A 10,582-nucleotide genomic window follows, 5' to 3' on the forward strand; every position below is an offset into this window, starting at 1 on the left:
ACTGGTTGGTGACTTCTACCAAACATTCAGAAAAGAGCTGACACCAATTCTATGCAAACAATTCCAGAGTATAAAAAAGAACAGAAACCTCCCAGATTCACTTTATGTAGCAAGTCTGATATCAAATCGTTTTATGCAACTCTGATATCAAAACCAGACAGAGACATCGAGAAAATTATAGGCCAATGTCACTCATGAACATTGAGTAAAAATTCTCAACGAACGCTTAGCTAAAATAATCAAACAATATGTATTAATAATAATACATCATGACCAAGTGGGATTCATAGCAGATAAGCAAGGATAGCTCAAACTTAGGGGGGGAAATCAATGTAATCCATTACATAAATAAAACATCAGAAAAGAGCCGCACGATCACATCAATTGATACAGAAAATTGGTATTTGACAAAATCCAATGCCTATTCCGTAAAGAATACTCAACAAAACAGGAAGGAAAATTCTCAGTACAATATAGCACTTTTATAAAAAGCCAATGGCCAAGATTTCCCTCAACAGAAACTGAAAGCATTCCTCTTTCACATGGGAATCAGACAATCATTCCTATTCCATATTGTGCCGAAAGTCTTAACCAGAGCATCAAAGGGAAATTAAAGGCATCGGAGTTGGCCAAGGAAAGGAAAACCCTTCTTCTCTGCATATTATATGATCCTATGCATAGAAAGAGAAGTCCTGATGGCAGAATGGGGTACCCGATGGGCTGCTAGCCACAAGGTCAGCAGTTCGAAAACAACAGCCATTCCACAGGGGAAAAATGAGACTTTCTACTCCTGTGAAAAATTGCAGTCTCCAACCCACAGGGACAGTTGTTCCCCATCATACAGGTTCACTTTGACTCCAAGGCAGTGTGTTTAGTTCCTTTAATACATAGAAAATCCCAAAAACCAAAGACGCAGCACAAAAACTACTGCAACTAATTGCAAGATTCAGCAATGTGGCAGGGTGCAAGATCAACTAGCAAAAAATCACTTAGTTCTCTATAAAAAAACAAAAAGAACTCAGAAAAAAAAAAACCAAGAAAGCAATACCATTGACAACAGCCTCCCGCTCCCCACCCCAAAGATGAACTACTGAGCAATAAATCTAACTAGAGCAGTGGTTCTCAACCTGTGGGTTGTGGCCCCTTTGGGGGTCAAACAACCCTTTCACAGAGGTTGCCTGATTCATAACAGTGGCAACATTACAGTTATGAAGTAGTAATGAAAATAATATGGTTGGGGGGTCACCAAAACATGAAGAACTGTATTAAAAGGTTGTGGCATGAGGAAGGTTGAGAACCAGTGAACTAGAGGAACAAAATTATCTCATATGTTAAAGATCGACAATAAATAAGAAAGACTAAAGAACTGATACATTTGACTTGTGTTGGCGAACGACACCGGAGAGTGCCGGAAGAATGGCCAAATGTCTTGGATGACGCACACATGGAGCGTTTTGTAGAACTGAGGACGGTGAGACTTCTTCACACGTACTTTGAACATGGTTTCAGAAGGAACCAGTCCTTGGAGACGGATAGACGTCATCACACTTAGTAATGCAGACATTTCAGAGAGAGAGAGAGAGAAAGACAGAAACCCTCAATGAGATGGATGGGGATCATGGCCAAAACAATAGGCTCAAACGTAGCAACAACAATGAGGATGGCTTGGATCCAGGTAGGGTTTTGTTCTGCTATTCTAGGACCTACCGGATGACACTGGGGTGTTGAAAGGATCGAAAAGGGGAATTAGTTAATGCTCAACAGAAGATCGCGGGGATTTTGTTTTGTTTAGTGCTGCTTGGAATTAACTGCAGTCTTTAGCTTTCATAATTACTGCTGCCTTTCTCAGCCAGCAGAGGTCTCCATCATAGTCAAACTAAGACTAGCGTCCTCATGACAGTCGGCAGGGCAGCTGCCAAGCACAGTCAAGGTTGGCTTAAAAAGCCACAAAAGATGATCATTACGTCTAAAAGGAAGACGAAGAAAGTAAATGGAGTCAAGAAAAGAGGAAACAGTCAGGATGCCAGGAGAAAACGTTAGGTGAACAGGTGACCGTGAATGAAGAGTGCCTAAGTTCTAGTGCGGCTTCAGAACTGACTTCCTCTGACATTGCAGTTGGATCTATCTTGTGGTAACCGGCTCTAAAGCCAGGTTAAAGGGGGGAGGGAGAGGCAACTGTTCCCCAATATCACAAAAGAACAGTAAGGATAAATTAGCAAATGTTTTGAAGGTTCTCTGAAAATGAGATGTCCTGCTATATAAACATTGAACATTTCTCATCATATTTAGCTAATTTTATCTTTTAACACCAGTTGTAGTCCATGCCTTGGTTTTGCTTCAACTGTAATATATTTTCTTTAACCTCCTTTTCCCCGACAGGCTTACACTTTCAAGTTCAATTATACTGTCAATTGTGTTTTAAATGGTGATGATTTCCATTAACCACTTGTGGTATCAATTTGTTGATCTGTCCTTTCTTCCAAACCTGGTAAAAGCTGGCAATACTATTAAACCGAGCAAGGTGAGTTATTCTAGAGAAATTGATGCCTAGAGATAAAGATAGTGGAAAACCTGGGATGAAAAATAGTACTGAGAGGGGGGAGGGGGGACTGCACATGCACTAAAAAGCACAGTGCCGGAGCAGACAGAGGCACAGAGAGGAGGGGAAGAAAACCGATCCTGCTTCTCCCTCTTCCACCTCTACTTCAGCACCAAGGACAGAGCCTCGGAGCAGCTGACCTGAGCAACCATAGTTTAGGGTGCCTCCCAAATCCTCTAGAGAAAACAGATGCATTCAAAATCATGCAATAAGGTGTATTAGGGAAGTTGGAATAGCAGCACACAAGGGATTTCACCTTATAGGCAAAAATGTGTCCTATCTCTTTCTGCTCAATTCCACAGTTGTTGTTTTCTTTTCCTGAGAAAGGCAAAGGCCGCCTTGGTTGGGTCTGTCTGTCTGCGGTCAGTAAATGGCTGTAGGAGCTGAGTTTCTAAACACCTCAGTATCCAGAGATCAGAAGAAAATTTCAGGGTAAGTAATTTTTCTTTCCGTTCCTAATTTAGCACATGGTATTATTTAATCAGCTCTGGGTTCTCTGATTCTCTAAGAATATGGCTTTAAAACTCCGTACCTACTCTTATTTAAATTTTTGAGAAACCCTGAGCATGTTGTTCTCATTTTTTCTAAGTGGTTTGGAGAGTCAAAAACAAAACAAACAAACCTCTGATCTCTTCTTGTTTTCCCCCAAAATTGGGTCCCTACAGACTTTAGCAGCTATATCAAGCAGAATTAAAAGATGGGGAAGAAAAAAATGTTATTATTCCTGGGATTTGTATGGACGTTTGTTGTACTGGTCTTACGGGTTTTTATTTCATTGTAAGTGTCTGTTATGTTAAATTCCTCAATTCAGTACCCTGATAATCCAGGGCTGAAGGTTTGGAGAGGCGCAGCTTTCCCTTGTCTATTTAAAGCCAGGCTGTTTCCAAATCAGAAGCCAATTATTCCCAGCAGAGATCTATAATACTTGAGGCGATGATTGTGTATACTTCTTTTATGATGGCCTATGATTTTGAGGTTTATTGTTGTTGTTCAATTGTGGGACTTCTATTACTAACCGCAACTTATTGGGTCAAGGGAAGTCATGGCAATTAAGCATTTATTCCAGTGGATGCATTTAGTATAATCGAGTACCATCAAGATGTACGCACCAAATAACAACGTGGCAATAGACAGTGGAACTTGAATTCTAAACTCATCCTACACACTTGATTGCACTTTGTAGGTGAAGCCCTTTGCTTGCTGATCCTAAGAGGCTAGGGAGACACCTGTGCTTGGACAAGAGGGAGATATCACCATTTGGCACCAGGATCTCTTGTACCCAGAAAGTCACACAAATGATGTGAGAAAGATTCTCACTCCAGCATTTGATTATTGATATTTGAACATTTTCAAGAATCTGCATGACTAGTAGTGGTCGGGGTGTTGAACAAGGGAAATACAAAACGAATATCGGATATTAAAGCATACACAGAAGACTGCATGTAGAATATGAATTAAAGCAAATAGCAAATACAGTCCATGAATATTAAATTCAAGTTCCAGTGCCATGAAGTTTGTCAACAATTGATAGTTCCTGATGGCTTGCTTGAGTTTGCCATTTTATCTCTGATTAGAATGCTGTAACATTCAAGCTTTAGAGGTTGTGATGGAAAAAAGAGAGTGCTCTGCTGTACTGAGCAGGTTTAATTGAGAGAAAAAAAACCTACATCACCTTAGCTACTGAATCTCAGTAACCAGCTATAGGTTTTTTTTCTTCTGTACATTTATTGACAATGTAAATGTGTCCAAATATATAACTCTACTATCTGTCTCAAGGCATCTGTTAATCTTCCTTTGGAGAATAAACTGTACAGCAATTTGCAAGACTATAAAGTACCATAGAAATGCTAAAGACTACCTCTAATAATAATGACAATGTAACTCCCACTGGTTCTAAGAGCAATGCGCACCTGCATTGACTTTACTGAGCTTGGTCAGGTGATGTGCACAAGACACTGAGCAAGCCAGCTTTTAAACTTCATTCCCATTTCATGTATGGCTGCCTCACCCCAATTTTGGAATTGTTAGCAATGTAAGTTCTGGAGTCAGACAGATCTTGGGCTGAATTGACTCACTCAGTTACCAGCATATGACCTCAACAAGCTTTCTGTGACTCAATTTCTTTCTTTCTTTTTTAAATCATTTTATTGGGGGCTCATACAACTCTGATCACAATCCATACATCCATCCATTGTGTCAAGCACATTTATACATTTGTTGCCATCATCATTCTCAAAACATTTGCTTTCTATTTGAGCCCTTGATATCAGCTGCTCCTTTTCGACCCTCCCTCCCCACTCTCCCTCCCTCATGAACCCTTGATAACTCATAAATTATTATTATTTTGTCATAGTTTACACTGTCCGACATCTCCCTTCACCCACTTTTCTGTTGTCCGTCCCATAGGGAGGAGATTATATGTAGATCCTTGTAATCAGTTCTCCCTTTCTACTCCACCTTCCCTCCACCCTCCTGGTATCACCACTCTCACCACTGATCCTGAAGGGATCATCTGTCCTGACTCAGTTTCTTGATGTGCCAAAATGGGCCTAACAATAGCACTTACTTCCTTTATCAGGTTCTTATGAGATTTAAAGACAATTATACTTACAAAACCTGCCATAAAACAAGTGCTTTTAAAAATGTTCACTATGATTGTTCATTCTGTCAGGCAATTTAGCCAGTCTGAATTGAAATCCAGAAGCAGAAAAACTTTGGAAAGTGGTGGTCAGGATGTGACAGAGAGTAGGGTTAGGAATGGGGATAGCTGGGGACTTATGGTACAAGTGAGGGTTTGGCCAGTGACCCTTGCTGGTGAAGAGATTTCCACCCCTTAAGGTTAAGGAAAAGCATCTACATTTCAGAATGACGCCCCCCACCCCCGCACCCATCATTATAAAATCCCAAACAGCCAACCCATTACCACCTAGTCGATTCTGATTAATAATAAGTCTGATTCTCATTCTCAAGGTTTCGGAGACTATAAATCTTTCCAGGAGCAGACAGCCTTTCTCATTGATTTTCTCTCATGAAGTGGTGAGTTTGGTGAGTTTGGTGAGTTTGAACTACCGACCTCGTAGTTAGCTCAGTGTCTCACCCATAATGTCTTCCTTGCTTGAAATTCTCCTTCCATATCAGTGTAGGCACATTAAATATATAGAAACAGATGAAATGCTAAATTGCAGATTTAGGGAGACCTGGATCAAACTTGGTTCAAAGCAGTTCTTATGCATTCTGTTATCCTAAGAAGTCATGGAATCTTTCTCAGCTTTTAAATCTATCAAAGATGGATACCAATATCAGTCCTCTGCTATAAATATTAAGATTAGCTAATGATATCACACAAAGAATGGACCTTGATGCAAATCATGAGCATTATTTAATATTAATGCTGTATTAGTTTTGTTCATTAATTGTAACCAATATGCCAGATTAAGGAGTCCTGGTGGCACAGCGATTGAACACCCAATTGCTAATCAAAAGGTTGGCAGTTTAAACCCACCCAGCTGCTCTATAGGAGAACCACCTGCGGTGATAGACCAGCTATCCCGTATCAAGTTGCATCTGAAATGAGGTGTGCAGATGAAAGGAAAAGAAAGAGACATATACAAAGTATAGAATCAGGAGGACAACCGTCTGATGGACTGAAGCACCGAGTATATTCAAAGCTTGGATTTTATACTATTCTTACAAGGGAATGCTTATAAAACAAACATTAAAGCACTTGCTTTACAAAACATTCTGAACCTCTTATCTATGCAAACATTACTCCACTAGGCACACTGTCTAAATACTTGAATAATAAAAGCGTTACATTCTAAGATAAGCACAAGGACATTCAAGGTTCAAAAGAATCTTAAGGAGGTCATAAAGACCTGAGTTATCTCGCAATGTACTTAGCTGCCAAGTCAACAGAGGCACAGGGGACTAATTAGTCACACACCAAGAAACACCTGGACCAGCCAACGGCCTCCTACATCCACCTGGTGATTTGCCTCCATGAAGACTGCAGTCTAGAAAATGCCATGAAGGCAATGTCACTGTCGCCCAGGATCACGATGATGCAGAAATGGACTGGGGGGCTTGCCCAGGTGTGTCCTTAATAGAGGTCACTGTGCTGGTGATAGGTGCTGGGGTAGGGAGTGGGAAGAAGCATCTCATAGTCATGATCATGCCCTATCAGTCTTATCCTGACTGCCTTGTTCATAAGACCCTGGACCAATCTAGTAAACCCTTCTATCTAATCATGTACGGGCCCCAATCATGGTCTCGCCCCTGCTGCTCTAGACCCACCTGCAATTGTGATGTATTGGTCTGCCACCAATCATGCTTTTTTGTGGCAGTTTTCTTGGCCCACTCAGGACCCCCTGCCCACCTTTTTCACTGTTAATTCCCTTTTTTAAAAAGAGTTGGTGCTGGGGCAAATTTTACTGTATAATTTATTACAAGGGCAGATCTTTGCCTATCAAATTAATACCTGTCTTGTTAATGCAAGGGGAGCATTCGAGTACTAAATATACAATGGACCTTGGTCTCCTTCCCTTGGATGCCCATTGAGCTATGGTCCCACCCAAGATCCAACGACTGCCCTTTCCACAATCTTGGGATGGCCATCCTTTGCTTCCTCGCCCATCAGGGAGTTTCAGTCTTAAGTCCAAGGGCTACAGATACATAGTTTTGAAGGAGGGTGCCATTAGTTCAGTTGGGCTTCCACGTCAAGTCCTTCTGGTGTGGCCCTTGGGGAGTGCCATGTTCCCCATAAGGCCAGCATCTAAAGTCATCTTTGTGCTTAGTCCATTGGGGAGAAACTATTTCAAAATGTCTCTCCAGGAACATAAAGCCAGATTTATTCTTCCCTTAGGTTCTCTGTGGTCATTGTTTAGCATCCCTTCCCAGTGTGAGGTTGCTCCTCCCCATTTACCCACCGTACCCAACAGAACTCTCAGTGTCTCCTCTGAAATGCAGATGCGCCCTTGCCCTGGTCTGACCTGAATTTCCTAGTAAGGTTCTCCCCTCCGTGCCCCTTTAAAGCCTGGGATCTCAATGAGCCCTTGGATGCCATATCAATCACACATTTCAATCACATCCAATCACATATTGGTGGCCTCCCTCATCTGGATAATGTGTCTGTATCTTTGTATTGTCCTTGTGGCTTTTATGACTCAACCAATGTTCTCTTTAAATAAAAATGTGCAAATGGACTCAACAGCACCAATGGACCACCCTAAGGCAACATGTTGACAACAGAAGAATTTGAGGGAAAGGGCCAGAACGTGTGAAGGAACTCTTACTTTTTTGTTTGTTTGTTTGTTTTCTGTGAACCTAAAACAACTCTAAAAACTAAAATCCAAACCCACTGTCAGAGGCCATTCTGACTCATGGAGACCCTGTAGGACAGGGTAGGACTGGCCCTGTGGGTTCCCGAGACTGCAACTCTTCACAAGTAGAAAGTCTCACCTTCCCCTGCTGAGCTGCTGGTAGTTTCAAACTGCTGACCTCATGGTGATCAGCCCAAGGCCTATATATGTAACGTACTAGTGCAAGCCCCTGACTGTTACCTAGGCAAGGTACGTTGGGTTCTTGAGTAACTGGAGATGTAATTTTTTAAAAGAAAATTACAATGTTGGAAATCTTTATGACTCTCTTCCTTGGGAGTCTGATGGCGAACCAGGTGCCAAGGAAGCACCTGAAAATATTTCAGGGCAACTGTGAATCAGTGTGGAGGGATGGGGCACCAGGAAACAGGAACCATCCCACGGCCGATTGAGGTCTGACCACCCCAACTCCCCTCCCACCCCCCACCCCCGCTTTTTTTTTAAATGGATTATGCACTCACACTGAAGAATCATCAAGAACCACTGTCATCCGGTCAACACTCACTTATAGTGACCCAACAGGACAGGGTAGAACCGTCCCTTTTGAGTTTCCAGAACTGTAACTGGTTATGGGAGTAGAAAGTCCCGTCTTTGTCCCTCGGAGCGCCTGGTGGTTTCGAACTGCAGAACTTGTAGATTGCAGCCCAGCAGGTAACCTTTGCAACTCCCCTGGGGTTCCTTAAAAGGGGACAGAACAAATAATCAGGCCAAAATCAATGAATACTTTGTAAAAAATTAAAGACCCGTAAAAAATGTAGAAGCAGTGTTATGAATGGAATGAGTTTTAAAACGTGAGGCCAGCAATCATGTAGTTCATGCCTGTTCTACTTTCTCACCTCCTATCCCTAATGTCACCGCCGAGCTCCTCCTTGTTCACACCGTTAGGCGACCTGTAATGGTGGCTCCGTTGACTTCTTCAGCCTTTCCTCCTCAACTTCTCTTACCGCATTTCAAAAGCTTTCTGCCAGACCTCAGGCTGGTGAGTTGGTTTGGGTTTGGAGACACCTTGACTGTCACAACTGGAAGGAGGGCACTACTGTCATCTAGTGGGTAGATGCCAGGGCTGCTGCTGACCATCCTACGATGCCAAGGTCATCCCGCCACAGCAAAGGATTATCCCACCCAGATGGCAATAGTGCTGAGGCGTGACGTATATCATTGCATTTCATCGTCATAAGACCCCAGCGGAGAAGGGGTGGCTAGCCCCATCTTGTGGATGAGAAAACCATGCTGTCGTTATGAATTACTTACAGATGATTAAGTTCCTGAATTCACCAAGCTCCTTGCTGCTTCTCCCTCACAGAGGGTGCTCACTGCTAACTTCCAGAGGGAGAGGGAGACGGAAAGGAAAAGTGGATCTCTGTGTTAGATAAGCAACTCTGGGGGGCAACAAACGACCTAAGGAGGGAGGAAGTTGCGACCATCCACAGACATGCACGGGGTACTCTAGCACCTCCCTTCTCTCTGCTCTTGCTTCCTCTCCAAGGCTTCAAGAACTGCTTCAGCATCCGCCACTGACCCCACCTGCTGCTAAAAACAACCTGGTGCCTGAGACAGGACCGTCTGCCTAACAAATCCAAGCACCGTGAGGCTGTGATTCCAACATCAGGCCCAGGATTGCTTTATCAGAATTAAGGGTTTCCCTTCGCCTATTTAGACTTTGACCGTCAGTGTGCTAAGTTAGAGAGGCTGTCGAACCGCTTGGCAGGGTGCAGGGTCCGGCAGGATGATCACAAACATCCCCAGGTCCTGTGCTTCCCTCTTACTTGACAGGTAAACGGAAGCTAAGCCATCGGTAGACAACTGCAAACTCAGGGACAGAGGGATTTCTAGCCACTGCTTTCCCAGGTGGCCCAGGGGCAGAGGAAACAATGTTCCGGGCTTGAGCCTCCCTCAGGGTGGGCTATTCCTGAACAAGCAGAAAGCACGGTGCTTTTCCAAAAGCTCTTGGCATCAGCAGCAGTGCTAGCTCTTGGGGAGCAGCTGCCCTTCTAGGAATAATGAGAAAATTATAATTATTATCAAACATTATCATTATGTTTTTAAATATATTGAATGAAAACAGTGTGCCAAGATGAAGAACAATTAACCCCCAAAAAACTGTTCTTTGAATGTATTCCAAGTTGGTCACCCCTTCCCAATCATTGGCTCGTCTAAACATTTTCATGTTCCAGGCGGAATTGTTTCAATATTCGGCACAAAGTGGCAGCCGTGAATCCACCAGTCTCTCAGTTCAGGCCATCACACCAACCACTATCTTTGTCAGGTCTGGAGCGAGGATGTCCATGTACTCCATGTCTCCATACTTTACGGTCATTCCTACTTGCTCTTGTGTTGTCAGCCTTGTCAAGTCAGGTTCCACCCTGCGTATCACAAAACAAGACACAGCCCTGTCTTGTGCCATCCTCACAATTGCGTTTTGTGCCGGAGCTCATTTCCCACCGACCCTAACAAATCTGGGCTTACAACAAGGTTTGGGTTTGGAATGCCTGAGCCCTTTGGAGTTCCACGGAGAAGGTGGGAGCGGAGGAGGAGGAGGGTCTTCCCCTCCATCCTGCCTCCCTGACGCCTTCTCTCTCTACCCCAGGCTCCGACAGGGGTCTTCAGG

Source organism: Tenrec ecaudatus, chromosome 2, assembly GCF_050624435.1.
Source record: "Tenrec ecaudatus isolate mTenEca1 chromosome 2, mTenEca1.hap1, whole genome shotgun sequence".
NCBI classification, from domain to species: domain Eukaryota; kingdom Metazoa; phylum Chordata; class Mammalia; order Afrosoricida; family Tenrecidae; genus Tenrec; species Tenrec ecaudatus.